The following is a 22,331-nucleotide window of genomic DNA, read 5'->3' on the forward strand; positions in this document are numbered from 1 at the left end:
TGACCGTTTGCACTCTTCCTGGATGATACCCTTGATATCCTCCCACAACTCATCTGGCCTTCGTTCATTAGTGTTCAAAGCCTCAAATCTGTTCCCGAGATGGTTCTGAAGTTCAGGTGGGATAGACTCAAAGTCATAATTTGGTTGCCTCGTTAATTCCCAATAATAATAAACTTTTTATCCTACTAAAGTTCATTTTGGAGAGGAGATTTCCCAGCTGGTAGATTCGAACTGCATGTCTTTGGGATTGCAGCATGGCTTCTTACCACTAGATCAGCAGAAGTCCTTCATTAATTTAGAGTATGAAAGTTCTAAAGTATACCGTTTTCACATGGTCTCTGTAAAGTGAGAGCTCTAGTGGTATGGTCTGCAGGGAGCTGCACTGGTAACCCAAAGGCTGTCCATCTCTTGCAGTTCAAATTAATTAGGAGTTTCACAGGAGAAAGATGGGCAATCAGAATGGATTCAATGGCAGTGAGAATGAAAATAATTATAAATTGGGTTCTTTATCTTATAAAATGTTGTAGCAGTAGTAGACACATACCAAGTAATCTTGCCAATATCTTTCACACGTTTTGTGAACAGAATAAGTCCTTAATAACACTTGTAAACCTAGTTATTTACTCATGATCTTAAGACTATTTTGTTAGAAGTTTTCCACTTCATTTTGGTAATCAACTTTTGGTATAAGAATCTAAGTCAATTAGGAAGCTTCTTACATAATTTCTATGGTGGAAACTGGCAAAGTTAGTATACTCTGCAAGTATCCTAAGAGCTTAGAGCATTAAAATGGCACTAAATCTCCAGTCTTTAATGCAAACCATCTTGTTATATGATCAATAAAATATACGTCTCCTAGGAAACAATATAGTTCTACAACTTCCATTCTATAGTGTGGGCAAAATAATGGTCCGTTTGAAGTATGAATTTAATGAATAGCAAATTCACAATGAAAATACTCCTATATTTAGTCAGTATCTAGCTAATAAATCACTAATAAACATTTGTTAGTTACCCTTTGTTCCGAGAAACTGAAGATACAGGGAGAAATTAATAGATGGCTTCGAATTGTGGTGCTGGAAAGAAGTCTTGACATACCATGGACTGCCAAGAAAAAAATTGGTCTGTTTTAGATGGGGTGCAACCAAGCTTCTCCCTGGAAGCCAGGATTTTGAAGCTCTGTCTCACACACTCTGGGCACGTGGCCAGGAAAGGCCGGTCCTCGGAGAAGAACATCATGCTCAGAAGGGTGAAGTGACAGCACAGGAGAGGAAGATCCCAGATGAGATGGATTGATACAGTAACTGGAGCAATTAGGGTTGGTGTGTCAGAATTAGTGAGACTGGCTCAGGACAAGGCAGGGTTCAGAGCTACTGTACATAGGGTTACTATGTGTCTCAGGCAACTCAACAGCACATAACAATAACAACATGTGGTGTTGAGGGATTATTATTCAAAAGGGCATTCCTAGCCAGTGATTAACTTGATATTTTGTGATGAAGTATTTATTGTATTAAAGAGAGAAGATTAGGACTGTTGTTGATGTGTACCATTGAGTTGGAACTGACCTATAGCTGACCCTCCAATGGGTTTTCATAAGCAGTAAATCATATAGGAGTAGATTCTCCATCTTTCTCCTGCAGAGCAGCTGGTGGATTTGAACTGTGTACCTTTGGGTTGACAGTCCAACTCCTTATATGCTCATGGAAGCTCAAGGTTTCCATTCAAATATATGTACCAACCATTTAGAAGATTAGAAAATTAAAAGGAAATGGGCGGCCTGTAGTAGGGATGGCATGTTAGGCCAGAAAATCTACTAGTCAACTTTGTTCCCTCAGGCTCAGAGGACAGCCCAACCACTATGTTCTGTGGAAGGGCCCAGAAGACCCGGTGACCTTAAAAGGATACGAGAAACACTGGAATAAGGAACACTTATATCTCTCTGAAGGGCAGCATGACTAGTCTCTGAAAACTTGGCCTGACAAAGATACTGTTATAAAACTAAAGTCCTTGATATCCGTGGAGATTATAAGACTCTAAAGTAATAGAGGGTATGTTGGGGGCAATTATCATAATGATTTAAAAGGTTAGATTGAAATTGAGGGTGTCTGACCTGAGAGAGAGATAAAGATGGTTAATAAAACATGCCATCCTTAGGAACAAGATGGATAGGCAGTATATTGGTCAAGCTATACAACTTAAATATATGGATTGTTAGAAGACTGAGAAAAGTCACTCTAATTTTAAGAAGTCACTGTTTCTGAAATTGAGATACTACACAAAATAAGAACTTGTTGACTAAAGGAGGACAGGTACCAAGAAATACCTTGTCATTCATGGGAAGTACATACTCCCCAGTCTTTCCCCTGGAAGGACATACAACTATTTGCTCAAGTAACTCGCGTAATATATGAAATAAGGATCATCAGATATTTCAAGGGCTGTTGAACCTAGTATATGAATTAATATTGATACCTGCAACCTTCAGTATGGATTGAAGCTCAATGTTAAGAAGACAAAGATTCTCACTAGTGGACCAACTGGCAGCATCAGGATGGATGGTGAAGAGATTGAGATTGTTAACCACTTTAGTCTTCTGGGCTCCACACTCAACACTCTTGGCACCAGTAGTCAGGAAATCAAAAAAAGATATTGCGATGGGAAAGTCTGCTGTTAGGGACTTCTCCAGGGTACTGAAGAGCAATGGTGTCACTCTGGAGACTAAGGTGTGCCTGATACAGACTATGGTCTTTGCAATCACTTGTTATGCATCAGAGAGTTGGACAATGACTAAGGAGGATAGAAGGAGAATTGAAGCCTTTGAGCTGTGGTGCTGGAGAAGAGTATTGAATGTACCCTGTGCTGCCAAGAAAACAGATTCATCCTGGAGAGGGTTAAACTGGGCAGCTCCTTGGAGGCAAGGATTCTGAGGAGGGACAGGTCCTTGGAGAGGGACATCATGCTTGGGAGGGTGGAGGGATGGCACAGAAGGGGAAGACCCTCTATGAGGTGGATTGATTCAGTGACTGGGGTAATCAGGATGGGTGTGTCAGAGGCAGTGCGATTGGCACAGGATAGAGCAGGGTTTAGGGCTGTTGTACATAGGGTCGCTTTGAGTGGCAAGTGACTTGACGGCACATCACAACAACAATAACAACATAGACCCAAAATGTCAGCAGGTCCCTTTGCTAGGTTCTTCCAGGTAACAGGTAATAAAATGGAGTTATCGCATCAAGGATCACCCAGCAGTCCTACATATAAACATGTTTCATTGAAAGGTACATACTGGTAATTGGCAGACAGTGGTTCCTTGTCCAAGCACTGATCAATCATTATCATAGTTGGAAAGGCCAAGCAGAAGCTCTGAAACTACATCCTTCTGCCCTCACCAAGGTAATAAATAAAGTAGTATCACATTTTGCCCTTTGACCTCAGGTCCAGAGCATACTCCTGCCACACCATGAGGCCCCTCCTGTTGCTTCTGCTCCTGGCCATGGCTCTGTTGGTGGATTTGGAAGTTTCTGTCCAGGTGGCAGCTTGCAAAGTCATCTGCAGCAACCCCAAACTGTATAATCTGAGCCAAGTGAAGAAGTTCGGAAATAACCTGCAAGGAAAGGCAAAGTGAGCCTTTGCAAAGGCGAAATCAAATACATTCCTCCCCAGAGCTGGTCCTTGACTAATGACAATTAAATTATAAATTGAAAGAAGCAACCCACATGTACAGAAATCAAGGAACATCCTATTTTAAGAAAGCAAAAGAGCACCCCACATTAAAAGAACAAAAGACCCATCCCACACTTAAAGGAGAAAAGGAGCACCCCACATTTGGAAAAGAAATGGAACACCTTACATTTCAAGACTAAAGGGGCATCTCCCATTTAGAGTGAGGCTGACGACCCCACATTTGGAGAACAAACAGAGTACCTTACATTTAAAGACAAAAGGGGCCACCCCTCATTCAGAGTGGGGCTAAGATAGCCTACATTTGGAGAAGAAACAGGGTATCCTACACTTAAAGAAAAAAGGGCGTGTCCCCCATTTAGAGTGGGACTGAGATACTCCACATTTGGAGAAGAAATGGAGCACTTTATATTTAAAGACCAAGAGGGAAACCCCACATTTAGAGAGATTATAAAGCACCCCACACTTGAAGCAGATCACAAGAATCTGGGACAGCACAGTGACCAATTGCTCCCCCACAAAGTCCCCTCCCAGGGCTGTCAAAGAGCTTCTGAGCCCTGAGCCTAGGTCTCTGCCATGAGGCCCCAAGAGCCTGTACCGAAAATAAAAAGTTTATTTATTTTTTTAAATTTTCTTTTATTAATTTTAATGAACATTTACAGAGATTTTGGATTTTCATTCATTCATTGTTGCACTTTTTTCTTTACTCCCCTCCCCATAGTTTGCTCCTCTCTTTGAAAAGCAAAAGATAAACTTCTTCCTTGGTATACAATCCCCCTGGCCCCGACCCTGCCCCTCCCCACCCCAAATGCACTCCATTGTGCAACCTTAATTCTGGATTCCTGTGATAATCATAGTATGCTATCATATATCACTTTTAAACTGTTCTCTTCCTCATCTGTTTCAATTCAGTATGCATAATCGATCCAGTTTTTCTCAGTTTTACCCCAACGCTGACATCAGTCACTTTCTTTAACAGTGGCACCATGCAATATTTGTCCTTTTGTGACTGAGATATTTTACTCAGCATAATGTCCTCCAGGGTCACCCATTTTGAATAATATGGCATGAGTTCTTTGTTTTTCAATGCAGCTTAGTATTCCATTGTGTGAATATACCACCGCTTCTCTATCCATTCATTTGTTGATGGGCACTTAGGTTGTTCTAGCTATTATGAACAAAGCCACGATGAACATGGGTGTGCAAAAAGGTTTATTTTTCAAAAGTAGTATCACATCGCAAGCAGAATGGAGGAAAATTGCCACCCTTGGAGACCTAGAAAAATGAAGTAGAAGTCTTCAGTGTGTCTCTATCTAATAATTACTCTGATCTTTACAAAAATCAGATGAAGGATGGCACTGAACTACTGAAAATTCAATGAAAGAGTGACTCAAATTAACATGGCCTAAAGTATAGGGTATAAACATCATATTGCATCAAAAAGAAAGACCAGAAACAGTTGCATTTATGGAAAACAAACATTTAGTCTAGTTTGAGGACTAGGTTAGTTCTCTCACTTTTTGTCACAATACGATTTGAATGGACCAGGACTGTATAGACACTACAGTGTTTCACAATACCACAGTGTTCCACATAGTGGTCTACTCTGTTGACATCACATTAAGGAGACCAGATAAGGAAGAAGTAAGAATATGTAGAAGACCTTTGTAAGGCATACATAGTAAACACGGTAGGACATAAACCTCATGAAGATTCAGGATTCTAATGGTGATGAAAGAGGAAGTTCAGGCTGCTCTGAAGGAATTGGTAAGAAACAAGATTCCAGGAATTGATGGAATACCAATTGAAATCTTTCAACAAACAGATGCTGCCCTGGACGCACTCACCAAGCTGTGTCAAGAAATCTGGAGGACGATAACGTGGCCAACTGACTAGAAGAGAGCCATATTTAGTCCCATTCAAAAAGAAAAAAAAATTGACCCAACAGAGTATGGAAAATATGAAACAATATCACTACGATCACACACAAGCAAACAATACTGGCTGGAATAGTGTATCAATAGAGAACTACCAGAAATACAAGTGGATTAGAAGAAGATGTGGCACTACAGACATTATTGTCAATGTTATATGGATCTTAACTGAAAGCAAAGAGTACCAAAGGAATGTCTATCTGTGTTTCATTGACTATGCAAAGGCATTTAACTGTGTGCATCACAACAAATTGTGGCTAACCTGAAAAGAATGGGAATCCCGAACACTTGATTGTGCTTATGAATCTATTCTCTGACCAGGAAGCAGTTCTCAGAGCAGAGCAAAAAGACATTACATGGTTCAAACATAGTGTACCAGGGATGCATCCTGTCTCTGTATCTTTTCAATCTATATATAGAACAGATAATTCAGGAGGATCAGCTTGATGAGGAGGAATGTGGCATCAGGATTGGAGGAAGACTAGTCAACAACCAGTGATATGCAGAACAGACACAACTTTCCTTGCTGAAACTAGAGAAGACCTGAAGGACTTGCTGCAGAAATTAAGGCTTGTAGTCTTCAATATGGATTGAAGCTCAATGTCAAGAAGACAAAGATTCTCACCACTGGGTCAATTTACAGCACCATGATAAATGGAGATGAGATTGAGGTTGTTAACAAGTACAGCTTGCTCAGCTCCACAATCAATAATCTTTGCATCAGCATTCAGAGAATCAAAAGACAAATTACACTGGGGAAATCTGTGATGAGAGATCTCTCCAGTGTACTGAGAAGCAGTGATGTCAGTCTAGAGACCAACGTACAGATTCAGGCCTTTGTCTTCACAATTACTTGCTATGTATCAAAGAGCTGGACAATGACTAAGGATGACAGAAGAGGAAATGATGCTTTTGAGTTGTGGTGCTGGAAGAGTATTGATGATTCCATGGCCACCAAGAAAACACACAGATCTGTGTTGGCGAGGGTGAAATCAAGATTCTCCTTGTAGGCTAGGATTCCGAAGCTTTGACTTTGGGCAAGTTGCCAGGAAGGACCAGTCCTTAAAGAAGGACATCATGCTTGGAAGGGTGGAGGGACAGCACAAGAAAGGAAGGGCCCTTGATGAGATGGATTGACACAGCAACTGGGGTAATAGGGGTAGGTGTATCAGAGTCAGTGAGACTGACTGAGGATAGGACAAAGCTCAGAGCTGTTGTTCATGGGCTGCTATGAGTTGTGATTGACTAGACAGCACATAACAACACGCTTCTTTCTGAAACAGACCCGTGAAACTACTGTGGAACAACACCCTTATGCTTCTCAGCAGCTTGTCCATCTAATTGAATGTCTACAAGATTCATCCCGAGAGTTCTTGGAAGTAATTTTGTTTAGCTGGAAGTCTCTGGGATTTCAACAACATGTCATATTATCCCTACACCTCTATCCTTTGATCTGAACTTCATACTGAAGTATGTTTACTTTCAGTGTCCTAATCTTTTGTGAGTCTGATTTTTATTTTGAGATGCTTTTGTCATCTATATAAACTGAGTGAGAAACAGTATTATTTTCAAATGTAATAAGTGCTACTCCTTTATATTTCTTCTAAGTTGTAGTTGAAAACTGTACACCTCTTTTTTATCTTTCTTACTTACTATTTCATAGACAATTAAAACACAAAAGGCAAAACAAAAATATTTAGTGCTTTCAACAATCTTCCTAGTAATCTCTTCAGCTAGATACATGAGCTCCTTAGAAGCCTTTTCTATTCTCCTTGTTCATGCTGTCCACCTATTTTTTTTTAAATCTCCTTTTTGTTGTATATAAATTAAACCTCAATAAATAGTACCATAAAATAAAAAAAATTAATAGTCTCTTTAAGGATCTCCATTTTCTGCCAACCCCCTGGTCCCAAAGCCACTGCCACATGTTTAGTTTTTGTTAAAGTAGACACCATTTCTAGGTAACAAATTGTGTTTTAGATAGAAATGAGGCTGAAGATAGAATGATAGAATTATGTACAATCAATGACTTATCATTGCAACTACCTTTTCTAAGAAACATAAACGCAGCCTAAACATGGGGATTTTACCTGATGAAATGCACAGGAATCTGATTGATTACATCTATGGAAAGAATTGTTGGAGACATTCAATATCAGCTGTGTAAACTAGCCCCGTGCTGATTGTGGAAAAGACCATCAACTACTCACATGCCACTTCAAACTATTGCTAAAGAAGGTTAACTCAAAACCACAGGAACCAAAATGTGACCTTGAGTCTACCCCACCTGAATTTCAAAACCATCTCAGGAACAGGTTTGAGGCTTTGAACACTAATTAGTGAAGACTAGATTAGCTGTGAGGGGATATCAAGAATATCATCCAGGAAGGATGCCTCTTTAAGGAGGTTGTTACAAAGACAGAGGAGGAAGAAAAGACCAAGGTGGAAGTCAGAATAGACTCTGAATATTGGACTAGAGCACCAAGAAGCCAAAGGGAAGAAATCAAGTAGCTGAACAGAATATTTCAAAGGGCAGTGCAAGAAGACAAAGCAAAGTATTGTAATGAAATTTCCAAAGAGCTGAAGTCAGAAAATCAAAAGGGCCAAACTCACTCAGCATATCTTAAGCTGAAGGAACTGAATAACAAATTCAAACCTCAAGTTACAATACTTACGGATACTATGGAAAGAATATTAAATGATCTAGGAAGAATTAAAAGAAGATAGGAGTATACAGAGTAACTGTAACAAAAAGAATTTGCTGACACAGAATTTCATGAAACAGTATATGATCAAGAGACAATGGTGATGAAGGAGGAAGTTCAAGCTGCTCTGAAGGAATTGGCAAAAAACAAAGCTCTAAGAATTGATAATATACCAATTGACACATTTCAACAAACAGATGCTGCTCTGGACATGCTCACCAGGTAGTGCCAAGAAATCTGGAGGAAAACTACCTGGCCTACTGACTAGAAGAGATCTATATTTATTCCTATCCCAATAAAGGTGAATAAAGTGTGGAAATTATCGATCAATATCACTAATAGCACACATAAGCAAAATCCTGCTTAAGATTATGAAAAAAATGACTGGAATAGTATATTAATAGAAAACTATCAGAAATACAAGTCAGCACAAGAGACATTATTGCATTATTGCCAATGTCAAATGGATTTTGGCTGAACACAAAAAGGAATGTCTGTTTGTACTTCATTGACTATGCAAAGGTATTTGACTGTGTGGATCACAACAAACTGTAGCTAACCTGAGAAGAATAGGAATCTTATAATACTTGCTTGTGCTCATATGAAACCTATACTGGATCAGGAGGCAATCATCAGAACAAAGCAAGGAAACACTGCGTCATTCAAAAGTAGGAAAGGAGTGTTCCAGGGATGTGTCCTGTCTCTTTACCTTTTTATTCTGTATTCAGAACAGATCATTCAAGATGGTGGACTTTATGAGGAGGAGTGTGATATCAGGATTAGAGGAAGACTCATCAACAACCTGAGCTATACAGATGATACAACTTTGCTTGCTGAAACTGAGAAGGACCTGAAGTATTTGCTGCAGAAGGTCAGCGACTGTATTCTTCAGTATGGATTGAAGCTAAACATCAAGAAGACAGAGTCTTACCACTGGGCCAATTTAAAATTCTCTATATTGTGACTTTCATTTTAAGGCCTGTTAGTAACTCCACATGATGTCTTGATCCACCAATCATGCATATAATACCATAGAACGTGTTGTATTTCCCACCAGACACACTTCTAATACCGTAGGGTGTATACTACAAGTGGCAGGGCTCTTTGCATTGAAGCCCAGACTAATTGCAAAACCCTTTTCATCTGGAGTCTACTTAAAATTAAAAACCTTTTGCGTTACCTAGTATATAGGTTGAAAAGTATTCTTTCTTTTATTTTTTTGTTGTATGTTGAAAATGTACACAGCAAGAATCAGTATTCATTAGTGTGAAACCTGAAGATTCTTTTTTCCCCTTTAATGTATTTTTTTTCTTGTGGTGTACTGTTGAATTGGATCCACTTGGCACAAGGTCCAACTGCCTCTCCTTCTTCAGCAGAGCATGCGGTGGATTTAAACCGTGCACATTTGGGATTTCAAAGCAGCTTCTTGCCACTAGGCCACCAGAGCTCCCTTCTAAAGATTCTTAGCATGTGATTTTCTTTGTGGTAGGAAGCATACATGTAATACTTTGTCAATTAATTTTAGAGGGTGTATTCCAGACCACAAGATTCCTTAAAACTTTACTGATAAGATTATTGTTGTTATGTGCCATGGAGTTGCCTGTGACTCATAGCAACCCTATGTACAACAGCTCTGAGCTTTGTCCTATCCTCAGTCAGTCTCACTACTCTGACACACCTACCCCTATTACCCCTGAGCCAACCTCATCTCTGACAAACTTGACCCCACTGCCACAATAATTGTGACAATCCCTGTCATCCAGGGTCTTCCCCTCCTGCACTGACCTTCTACCTTTCCAAACCTGATGTTCTTCTCCAAAGACTAATTAGTCCCTCCTGGAATTCCTCTAGCTGAAAGAATTAAAAACCAAATTCAAGCAGAGTTGCAATACCAAGAGTGGCTATGGGAAAAGATCTTAAATGATCCAGGAAGCATCAAAATATGGAAAAATTAGCTACTGTCCCAAGAAGAACTGGTCGACATGGAAAAATTTCAGAAAATACAATATGAACAAGAGCCAGTAGTAATAAAGAAAGAAGTTCAAGCTACACTGAAGGCATTGGCAAAAATATAAGGCCCCAGAAATTGATGAGATATCAACTGACATTTCAACTAACAGATATGACCCTGGACAAACTCAATAGCCTATGCCAGGGTATGTGGAGGATAGCTGCCTAGCTAACTGATTGGGAAAATATTAATATTTTTAATATTAAGTAAATATAAAATTATTTATATTTTAATATAAAAGTATTAATAGTTCCCATTTCCAAGAGAAGTGAATACAGAAATTATCAAATGGTATCATTAATACCATATACAAGTAAAATATTGCTGAAGATTATCCAAAAATGGCTAAAACAGTACATTGACAGAGAACTGACAGTTCAAGAGAGTTTAGAAGAATACAACTGATTATTCTGGAATTCCCATTCCTCATGATAGGAAGATTTACATAATTACAATCCACTCAGTGGGATGCCTTTACATAGTCAATAAAACAAAGGTAAGCATCTTTCTGGTATTCTCTGCTTTTAGACAACAAAGATATCCCTTGTTCCATGTTCCTTTCTAACTTCAGCTTTAATTTCTGGCAGTTTTCTGTTGTCTGCTTAAGTAATTTTTAAATTATTTTCAGTAAGATTTTACTTGTCTGTAGTATTTATTATATCATTTTTTAATTTTTTAATTCTGTCGGATGACCTTTCTTTGGCATGGGTACAGATATAAATCTCTTCCAGTTAATTAGCCAAATAGCTGCCTTTCAAATTTCTTAGTATAATAATTTATGATGTTGTTGCTGTTCTTGATTGTCATTGAGTCTAGCACGACTCATAATGACCCTATGAACAAAAGGCCTGGAGCCTTTCTATAACTATCATCATTTATCAAAGTTCATAAAGTTTCCAGAGACATGTTGTTTAGGAAGTGGATGCTACTCCTGCTTCTAAACCTGTCTTAAACTGGGAGCTCCACCAAACACTGTCCACCATTTGACACCCCAATAGCACAAGGTTCAGCATCACAGCAACCCAAGGTTACCTCAGTACACCAAATTGACAGAAGCATGCTGTACCACTTAGAAGAATGCTCCTCCAAAATATAGTAACAACCGACTTTTAAATACAAAGGCCTTCCCTGAGGTCTTGTTGACTCTAAACAAAAATACAGAATGCTTCACGAATTTGCATGTCAGCCTTGCACAGAGACTATGCTAATCTTCTCTATATCGTTCCAATTTTAGTATATGTGCTGCTGAAGCAAGCACAATAATTCACGTAGAAATTTTTAAATGATAATTTGCTGTGTAAACTCATACCTTACATACAAGAAAGTACTTTAAGTGTCCTTTAAAATTAAATTTTAAGAGTTTTCTTAAGCATATGAATCACTGAATTACATTTTATCATTTAAATGCTAAAAAATAGAAGTTTTCATTCCTTTTCTTAAACTTTAAACCAAGAAACATTAATTTATTCAGCATAACTTAAATCTGCAATATTTATAATACTTTCGCAAAAAAATTATTTCTTCTCCTTTCATTTCTGTAAGCTAACTACAACATTTCGTTTCAATGACTGGAAACAAAATTTGTCCTGCATTATCAAAGGAGATCGTTCTTGAGCACTTAAGGGGAAATGCTATGTATGAAATAAAAGAAAATTCCTAATTGTTAATGGCAACACTCACTTAAAATAAGCTGTTATTGTTTTAAATGTTTTAATTTCTTTTTTTTTTTAAATGTTTTAATTTCTTAAACTATTTTCTAGTTAAATGTTTTATAGTCTGATCTACTCTCAATTTATCTTTGTTCAGTCAGTTGTAGCTATTACTTGGGAACACTATAAGTCTGATAATGATCCAAATTCCGAGAAACCCAAATCAAGCCAATTCTACTGCTGTTGAGAGATCCTGACTCTCATCAACTCACTGTTAGAGAGTTGAACTGCCCTATATGGTATACAAGACTGCAGACCTTTATGAAAGTAGACTGTCAATTCTTTTTCCTGCAGAGCAGCTTACAGATTTAAAATGCAGATCTTTAGATTAGGAGCTGAGTACTTTAAACCCCTGTGCTTCTAAATTCAGAAAAAGAATAGTAAAATACATGTTTGCATTATTCATTAATATACATTATTCATGCAGAAACAGGGCTATTGTGGGTGGGTTTTTTCTTCCTTTTTCTAGTCTTTAACATGTGATATCACTCACAGGTGTGAAAGGAAAACAGAGGCATATTAATCAAGTGGCTTCCACTCAATCTTCATTGTAATATAATAGTATTTCAATGATTGATTTATATGCCTTTTTTTAAATATTTGTGATTTTAATCTATAGACTTTAATTTTAAATATAAAACTATTTATTAAAATACTAGAAATATATTCTGATGCATAGCCTTTTAACTAATGCTGAGCTAAAATAATCATCCCAGTAAGATTGGGCTTGGTTAAGATTACATACCCACTAACCTAAGAATGTGATGCTCTCCATAACAAAATTTAGAGAGTTTTGGTGGCTTACTGGTAGAGCTGCACTGCCAACAGTTTGAATCCACCGGCTGCTCTGTGAGAGAAAGACAGGCAATCCCCTCCCATGTGGTTTTTAGCTTCTGAAAACCATGCTGAGTCCAAGCTGACTCAATGGTACATAACAACAATGTAACAAAATCTACTATGTCATCTACAAGTAATAGGCATTAGAATAGTATGAAGCCAAGGCATTAATAAATACTTAAGAAAATTTTCCAAAATGTTTCCCACCTTTCTTTATGTAACAGCCACGTAAGTAAAAGGATATTTGGCTCAACTACTTACATTAAGGGAGCTCTGGTGGGCTAATCTGTAGAGAGCTGAACTTCTGACTAAAAGACTTTATCTCTCAAGTAGCTGGAATCTACCAGGCGCTCCTCGGGAAGAAGATGAGCAATCTCCTCCCATGGGATTTACAGCCTCTGAAACCCAATGCGGGATCAATTACTAGTTGGTTCCAATTTAACAACAATAACTCTGTCTTACATTAAAGCATAGCTTTGCACAAAGTCCTCCACCTCGTTCTAATTTAATTCTCTCATTGTTTCGGTCTTTAAATTTTATTAATTTTTCCAATTATGGTAAAATACAAAAATACTTAGAGATTTCATACAAAATTTAAGACTGACACCTAAATACTTGCCAAGTGTAAACCCTGATGCTATCTCACAATGGTTTCCTCAAATAGGGGTCCATGTGGGTGTCCCATTCCTGTCATTCCATGGTCAAAAAGTCCCTAGACTCTAAACTATTTCCATTCCCAAGTCTATTCTTCTTTCTATGATTCACTGATAACCTATGACACACATATGACAAAACTTTTCTTGCTGAAATGAAGAGACCCTAAAGCCCTTACAGATGAACAGCAATGACTACATGATTCAGTATGGCTTACATAAAGAGCACAAAAATCCTTACTACTGAATTAGTGAATAACATTATGATAAAAGGAGAAAAATTTAAATTGTCAAGGATTTCATATTCTTAGATCCACATTCAATGCCCATGGAAGAGGCAGCCAAGAAATCAAAAGACATTGCATTGGGTAAATCAATTGTAAAGGATTTCTATAAAATGTTAAAATCCTCACAACTGAAACAATAAGCATTATATCCTGATAAATAGCAGGGCTAGAACAAATGGAAGTTGCCAAAGATCTCATATATCAGAACCAAAAATGGTTCTGAAAAAAAAGTCAACAACTCAAAAGATGGGCTTTTTATAGACAAGTCTGTTGTAGATTTAAAGTTTTTTAAAAATCAAAGATATTACTTTGAGAACTAGGGTGTACCTGACCCAAACTATGGTATTTTTAATAAACTCATATGCACACTTCTTCTAGGTGGTATAACACTGGTCTGTGCGTTGCTGTACAGAGGTAACTCATGGTTGCTGTGATGCTGAAGACTGTGACAGTGATGTGCCAATCGTGGTAATGGGTACCCATGGTGGACAGTGTTGGCTGGAGCTTCCCGACTAAATCAAGCCTGGAAGCAGGAGCAGCATCCACTTCCAAAATGGCTTACCTCCGGGAACTCTGTACAACAGTGCTCAGGCTGTTCGTTCATAGGGTCACTATGAGTCCTCTACGACTCGATGGCATCAAACAACAACATATGCACACTGCACAATAAATAAGGAAGACTAAATAAGAATCAGTGCCTTTGAAATAGGGTCTTGGTGAAGAACACTGACTCTGTCAGGACTGCCAGGAAAATAAAAACAAAAACCTATTTTGAAAAAGGACAGCAAGAAAGCTCGTTAGGAATGAATATAGTTTAAAACATCCTTCCTCATACTTTGAGCATGTTGTGGGGAAGTGGAGAAGTCCCAGCCCCTAGCCCTACCCCTAAACTTGGTAAAATTGAAGAAAAAGGAAAAAGATCTTCAAGTACATGGATTGACATAGCAGCCACACAATAGACAGTAACAGCACAAAAACATTCCTATTGTGGAACAAAATAAGGCACTGTGTCCAAAATATTGTACCAAAATAGGCCTCTTATGAGTTAAACCCACAGGTTTATGCCTTATAACATGAATTATTCATATTAAGCTAACAATTTAATCATTTTTTTCTAACAATTTAATCTTGCTGGGCTCCACAATCAACCCTCTTGGCATCAGCTGTCAGGAAATCAAAAGATGAGTTGCATTGGGAAAGTCAGCTGTCAGGGATAGCTCTCTCCAGAGTGCTAAGGAGAAATAATGTCAGTCTAGAGACTAAGGTGCAGCTGATCCAGGTCATGGTCTTCTCTATCACTTGCTATGCATCTGAGAGTTGGAGATTAACTAAGGATGACAGAAGATTCGATGCCTTTGAGTTGTGGTGCTGGAGAAGAGTATTGAACATACCAGGGACTGCAAAGAGAACGAACAGATCTGTCCTGGAGAGGGCAAAACCAGATTACTCCTTGAAGGTATAGATTGTGATGCTCCATCTCACATACTTTGGGCATATTGCCAGAAGTGACCAGTCTTCGGAGAAAGACATCATGGATGAAAGACCCCGGATGAGATGGATTGACACACTGACTGTGGCAACGGGAGCAGGTGAGTCAGAGATAGTGAGATTGGCTCAGGATAGAGCAGGGTGCATAGTCGACTCCATGGTATATAACAACACAAGTTTATGTGTATGCTAACAGGAAACGGATGCCAAACTTCAGTGTGTGTATGTGTGTGTGTGTGTGTGCATAAATCTGTATCTCCCCATATACACACCTTGAACTTGACACTACATGTGTGTGTGTGTGTGTGTATGTATGTGTATACACACACTTTATGCACATATTGAATAGCCCCATCACGTGTGCCAGGAGTTCTAGAATAAAATCAGCGGGTGCTGCGGTCCCCACCAGCAGGAGACTTTCTGGAGACGCCTGCAGGTACAAGTCTCCAGACTCCTGAAGGAGCGGCGGGGGCAGGTTTGTGGCTGAGGCGCAACGGGCGCGCGCGCCTAACGGGCCGCCAGCCTCTCCGCGCTCCCGCTGCCGCCGTCCGCCCCGCCCGCCGAGCCCGCCGCGGCAGGCTCAGTGGCCCGCTTCAGGAAAGAGAGCCAAAATCCTTCGGAGAGCAAATAGCCAGAGTTGGAGAATTAAAGGCGTGGAAATTATAGGGTGGGAGAGCTTTGAAGAGCTGAAAGCATGAGGATATCCCGTGAGGGAAGGAAGAGCCAACCTGGCCGCGACCAGGAGCGGAAGACGATTAGAGTTACTCCCGGAAGCCACCCGCCGAGAGAGAATAGAATCTTCAAGTTAGAATCGCTGCTTTCATGTCTATGGTCCTTGGAATTCAACCTCTAGGTAGCCAGAAAGAGCTCAGGGTTTTGCAAAAACAACGACCATAGCGCAAAAGCAACATGCGTCCCTGGGTGGGCTCGAACCACCAACCTTTCGGTTAACAGCCGAACGCGCTAACCGATTGCGCCACAGAGACGCTGGTGCAAACTACCTCTACTGGTATAGCCTTTATGAAGAAAAACAAAGACAGCACATGGATTTCCTGATTCGTAGTATTAGAAATCGGGATTTTTTTCATTTTTTTTTAAGACGTTCTGACCTTTGAAACTTTTTAAGAGCACTGGAAAATTATAAAGTACCGTTTTTATGGACGTAAAAGTTGCAGACGTGTATTAAAATACTCTTGCTTTATTCCAATTTTCCTTTGGAACGGCTGTTTGAGGAAAATAAATGTTTCTGATTAGTTGTCCTTTGTAAGGAAATAAGTATTTTCGTATCATGAGTTGAGAAACTTCCTTTTATTCCAGCTAATTGTCTAGTACCTTAGTCACTAATCTTCATTAATTACTAAGTAGCATTCCAAGGTCAATTTCATTGTATTTGACTCCTTTAATTCTTCTTTTCAGGTATTACTAAATATATATGCAATCTCTGTTTTTCTCACTAGTCTACAATGCAATTATTTGTCACACATTCTTTGTTTCTAACATAAAAACAATCAGGAAATACACAAGTCCTGTGCATTGTAGATTATTACTAAATCTGCTTGTGTTTCTCTGGAAGTTGCATTTGAGCAACACACCATTCTCAAGATATTTATAAACTGATCTGAGGAAAGTAGTTTAAAAGGAAGAAAAAAGTAATTTGTGATTACTGGAAATTCTTAGCACATAAACACTGCTAGACAAGATCTCGGAAAATCTTTACATTTTTGTATACATATTTTCAGATGCCTTTTAAAATGTCTTTCTTTCATCAGTAAATTGCTAGGTTCCACTTGAGCACTTTAAAGAAGTTCTCTTCTCAGAACGTGAGAAGATTAAAAATCTTCTATCACTCAAGTCTTCTAGCCAGAATCACCCCTTCCCTGAAGAAATATGTATGTATCATTTTTATCGATGATGTATGAGACTCTTGGTCCAAGCATCATTTTTTTTGCTCCTTTTGTGTGAAAAAGCAACTTAAACTGGCCTTAGAACTGATTAGCAGGGTTCCTCAAAATCACTCTATAGCTATACAGCTGTGAAATTATACCAAGCTGTACCACTGTGCTTTCAATAGACAGTTATAAATGAACTTGAAAATTCTGAATTTGAAAAACAATCTAGAAACACTCATTTTTTTAAAAAAAAACCATAGGAGTCTGATTTCCATTTATAATGTTACCTTCATGCTTTCCATTTTATATATGTTAATGGAAGCTACTGGCTTTTCTTCTCCCAAAATGAAATGTCCTTGCCTCTGCTGATGTTTTTGTGATTATCCCATTAGAACAAGTGCAAATAATGTGCCTCATCACCTACCTTATTTATCTAGTGCAACTATAACAGAATCTCTCAACTTGATAACTGTAACAAACGAAAAGAAAATTCTCCCCCTCTCCGTTTAGGAGGTTAGGAGTCTAAATTTGTGGTGCTGGCTTTAGCTTTCTCTCAGTCAGCTCTAGGGGAGTAAACTTGTCTCTCTCTCTCTTTTTTTAATAATTTTAATGAGCATTTACAGAGATTTTGGATTTCCATTCATTCATTGCTGCACTTCTCTCCCACCCATCCCTCCCCCCCCCTTCGCTCCTCTCTTTAAAAATATGGAAAATATTTTAAAATATGTCATCCTTGCGCAGGGGCCATGCTAATCTTCTCTGTATCGTTCCAATTTTAGTATATGTGCTGCCGAAGTGAGCACTAAACTTGTCTCTTTAAGCTACCACTTGTGGGCGAAGCATGGGCAATCTCCTCCAGTCTATTAACTGCCTCTGAAAACCCGCCTGAGGGTCAGCTATAGGTCGACTCCATGGTAAACAACAAAAACTACCTGTTTTAATCTCTTTTCTGTCTCAAAAGAGTGATTCAAGCAAAGCCTGCACTAATCCTGTCTCAACAAAGACAAACCCATTTCCAAATGGAATTATAACCACAAGTATAGAGGTTAAGATTTATAATACATATTTTAGGGACATACAATTAAATTCATAATACCATCTATTCATTCAATATTTACTCTCCTGCTTAAAATAATATTTGGAACACTTAGATTCATGCAAATATTTTTAGCTCTAGTCTCTTCTCCTCACTCAATCATCATGCATGTTTACTTCTAAGAAGAATAGAATTGATTGAGCAAATTAATCCAGGAAGGAATATTTATTTACTGTTGTTGTTGTTAAGTGTTGTCAAGTCAATCACGACTCATAGCTACCCTATGAACAAAAGACTTTAACCCTGTTTTATAACTAGTTTCTCCAAGTTCATAGACTTTTCAGAGGCATGTTGTTTGGAAGTGGAATGCCAATCCTGCTTCCAAGTATATCTTAATCTGGGAGCTCCAACAAACACTGTTAGGGTCACCTGTAACTATTTGAGACACCAATGGTACAGTGTTAAGTATCACAGCAACCCCAAATTTCCTCAGTAGAGCAAACTAACAGATCAGTGCTCTACCATTTAGGAAAATATTAATTTTAAACAAAAATTAATATTGCTAAAATGACAGTGTTACCAAATTGATGAAGGATTTATCAATATGAGGACTTATTTGGAAACAAGTCTGACAACCTAGTTCTGTAGCTTGTGCATTTTTAATACTATAAATGTCTATTTCCACAGTTAATAAATCTTAGTCTTTTAAAAAAAACCCCAACTCTCCTCTTAAATATACTTCAAAAGAACATCTAAAGATTAAAAATACTATTGAGGGGAATCTGAATATTTTAATACAATTTATGAATACCAACTGTTGCTTCTATGCAAAGTATCTACTTACAAAAGTAAGAGAGCAGTCAGTAAGAGCTGTCATTTAAATAGTTTTGATTATCTCGATTTAGGTCTTAAAACGCAATCCTTAAGCCCACTGAATGAACCTTAGAACTATGCATTATCTTTCCTTGTATTTCAGGATAATCCTAAAAAAAATTATTCCATATCATTTTATTAGAAATCAGGTCATTAGAATTACTAAAAGTAGAAATTACTAATATTTTGCCCCTTTTGAAAACATCATATAATACCTGAACTGCAGGAATACTCATATCCAAGGGTTGACTTGTCTGGATTAGTAGGCCTTAAATATTTCATATCCTTCTTAAAAAGGAAAAAGAGGAAAGAAAGGACATCTATGCAGATCGGATCCAGCTATCATAACAATTTTACTTAAAGTAAAATGGACCACACTTACCTTACAACCTCTCAGGTATTATGAACTGAATGCTTTCAGATAATGTGCCTCCCATTTCATCCCAACAAAACAGACAATCCTTAAATAACTGTCACACACAGAATTTCTGTGGACATTATTATGAACAACTTTAATTCTTAGCAAATAACCTTCAGAAGGATAATGATTCAATTGTTGCTAAAACACAAAATGCACTGAGTTAGGGAAATCACTATAAAGATTATGATACTAGAGAAGAAATGCTAAAACAAATGTCACTTAACAAGACCATTTTTCAAAGCCAATTTGAGTCACATTTAAAATTAATTTATGGTAAATGAGTTTTTTAAATAGTTAATTAAATCATTAAGCTTATAAAAGGTGTGCCCTACTCACCAAAAACATAAAACTACTGACTAAGGTCAGTTATTAATTTAGTAGGCCAAAAGCAGCATGACACAAAACATCGAATAGAAAATATGTTTCCATATGACTGACTATTAATTTGGATCTACTAATCCACAATCATTTGTGCTCATAAGAAACCCATAAATAGCAGTTGTTTGAAAAGAACAAAGTACAGCATGATTTTAAATCAGGAAAAGTGTGTGTCAAGGAGGTATTCTTTCTCCATACCTAAACAATCTATATATAAATTATATAAATTATTTGAGAAGCTGAACTATTAAAAGAATGTGACATCAAGATTGCAGGAAGATTCATCAGCAACATGTGTTATGCAGATAATACAACCTTGCTTACAGAAAGTGAACTGAAGCACACTGATTGAAGAAGATCAAAGATTGTAGCCCTCAATAAAAATTATACCTCAACATCAAGAAAACAAAAATCCTCACAGGCCCACAACTGGACCAATAGGCAACATCATGATAGATGGAGAAAAGATTAAAATTGTAGTCATTTTCTTTTACTTGGATCTGCTTTCAACACTCATGATAGCAGCAGTGAAGAAATCAAAAGACATGTTACATTTTACAAATCTGCAGTCAATAATGCCTTTAAAGTACTAATCAGCAAGGATGTCAGTTGAAGACTATAGTGCACCTCAGAGCTAATAGCAGAGAGGAGAAACAGTGAGTTTGCATTTAAACGAATGTGCTGGGGAGGAACTTGACCAGAAATGATCCATCACAGGAATATGTTTCAAGTGAAGGTAAAGAAGATCCAGAAGTTGAATTTTTAAAGTCACTAACAACCAAACAAAACCAGAAACTTCTCAGGAAATTGGATCAACTTGAGAATAAAAAGAAGAAAAGGGGGGAAAAGATAGACAATAGAAAAGGCTTCAAATGAGCAAAAGAAAGCATAAAAAAAAATCATCCTCATCATTCTCTTCTTCCTCCTCGGACCTCTTCCTCCTCTTCCTCTTCAAGGAAGACTTCAAAGAGCTGCAGTGAAAGTGAGACTGAGAGAGACAGACAACAAAGGGGGGGAAGCACAGAAGAAAAGTGTTCCCGATATTATAAAAAAAGAAAAAGACAAGTTTAAGAAGAAAAAGCTTGATGAAGAACTTTCTAGTAGTAACAAGGGAAAAGACAGGGAACCACCTAAGTTTTTCAAGCTAGAAAACTCTCAGAAGAATAACAAACGGAGTCATTCTGATTCTGACAACAATTCCAAAAGCTGTAATTATAACCCAAACAAGAAAGGGTCTGAAAGAAATGGAATAGCAAAAGCCAAAGCATGGAAGAGAGGAGTAAAAGCCAAAACATAAGTCATAGACGTTATAAACAGATTAGAAAATGGACACAGTGAAGCCCCAGTGAAAAGCATAGCAGAAGAAATGACACCAGGAGTCATGACACAGACACATGCAGAGGAGACAGTGCACAGGGAGAACTCAGAAGATAAGCATCCTAGAGTGACACAGGGAGAGTGAAGCCAAAGTAGAAAATAAAGGAGAGACAATATGTGAAAGTACCTGAAAATTAAAGTATTTCCACTTAATGGATACCTTTTGGTAAAGGCTATATTATATTGTGGTCTTTCTAATAAAAAAAGCTTAGTTTTCCATCACAGCCAACAGCCACATCAAGTACAAAACTACATGAATACTGTAAGAATGAATTTTGCAACTATGAGATATCATCTCCCCCCAGTCAGAACAGCAAAATTTAACAGAACAGCAAACAACAAATGCTGGCAAGGTTGTGGAGAAACTGGAACACTTGTTCCCTGTTGGTGGAAGTGTAAAATGGTGCAACCACTGTGAAAGGTGGTGTGGCGTTTTCTCAAAAAGTTGCAAATAGAAATACCATTTGATCCAGCAATTCCAATACTGGGAATATACCCTAAAGGGACCATAACTGACATCCAAGCAGATATATGCACACCCATGTTTATCAAGGCTTTGTTCACAATATTAAGGAGTTGGAAACAACCCAGGTGTCCATCAACAAATGAATGGATAGAGAAGATGTGGTATATTCACATAATGGAATACTATGCTGCATTGAAAAGACATTATGTTGAGTGAAATAGCTCAGTCACAAAGGGACAAATGCTGCATGGTACCACTGTCATAGAATGGGACAGACATCAGGGTTGGCGTAAGACTGAGAAAAACTGGATAGATTATGTATACTACATTGAAATAGATGAGGGAGAGAATAATTTAAAAGTTATTTATGATAGGGTATTATGGTTATCACAAGAGTCCAGACTTAAGGTTGCATAGTGGAGTGTCCTCGGGGCGGTGGGAGGGGTGCGGGGGGATTGTATACCAAAGAAATAATTTTTCTTTTGCTTTTCAAAGAGAGGAGGGAACTGGGGGTGGGGGAAGGGGAGGGTTGGGCAGGGAGAAAAGGGCAACAATGAATAAATGGAAATCCAAAATCTCTGTAAAT

At 38.1% G+C, this 22,331-nt stretch overlaps 1 non-coding gene and 1 pseudogene across 1 annotated transcript; one reads left to right on the forward strand and one right to left on the reverse strand.

Annotated features, from left to right (window-relative positions):
* LOC102857649 overlaps positions 1–21,336 on the forward strand; it is a 54,485-nt pseudogene extending 33,149 nt beyond the window's left edge.
* On the reverse strand, positions 16,218–16,291 carry TRNAN-GUU. The gene has a single exon. It is a non-coding gene; the product is annotated as a tRNA-Asn (tRNA).
* Positions 21,337–22,331: the final 995 nt, after the last annotated feature.

The sequence above is a fragment of the Elephantulus edwardii genome, unplaced genomic scaffold (assembly GCF_000299155.1).
Source record: "Elephantulus edwardii isolate Elephantulus edwardi_28Jun2011 unplaced genomic scaffold, EleEdw1.0 scaffold00054, whole genome shotgun sequence".
NCBI classification, from domain to species: domain Eukaryota; kingdom Metazoa; phylum Chordata; class Mammalia; order Macroscelidea; family Macroscelididae; genus Elephantulus; species Elephantulus edwardii.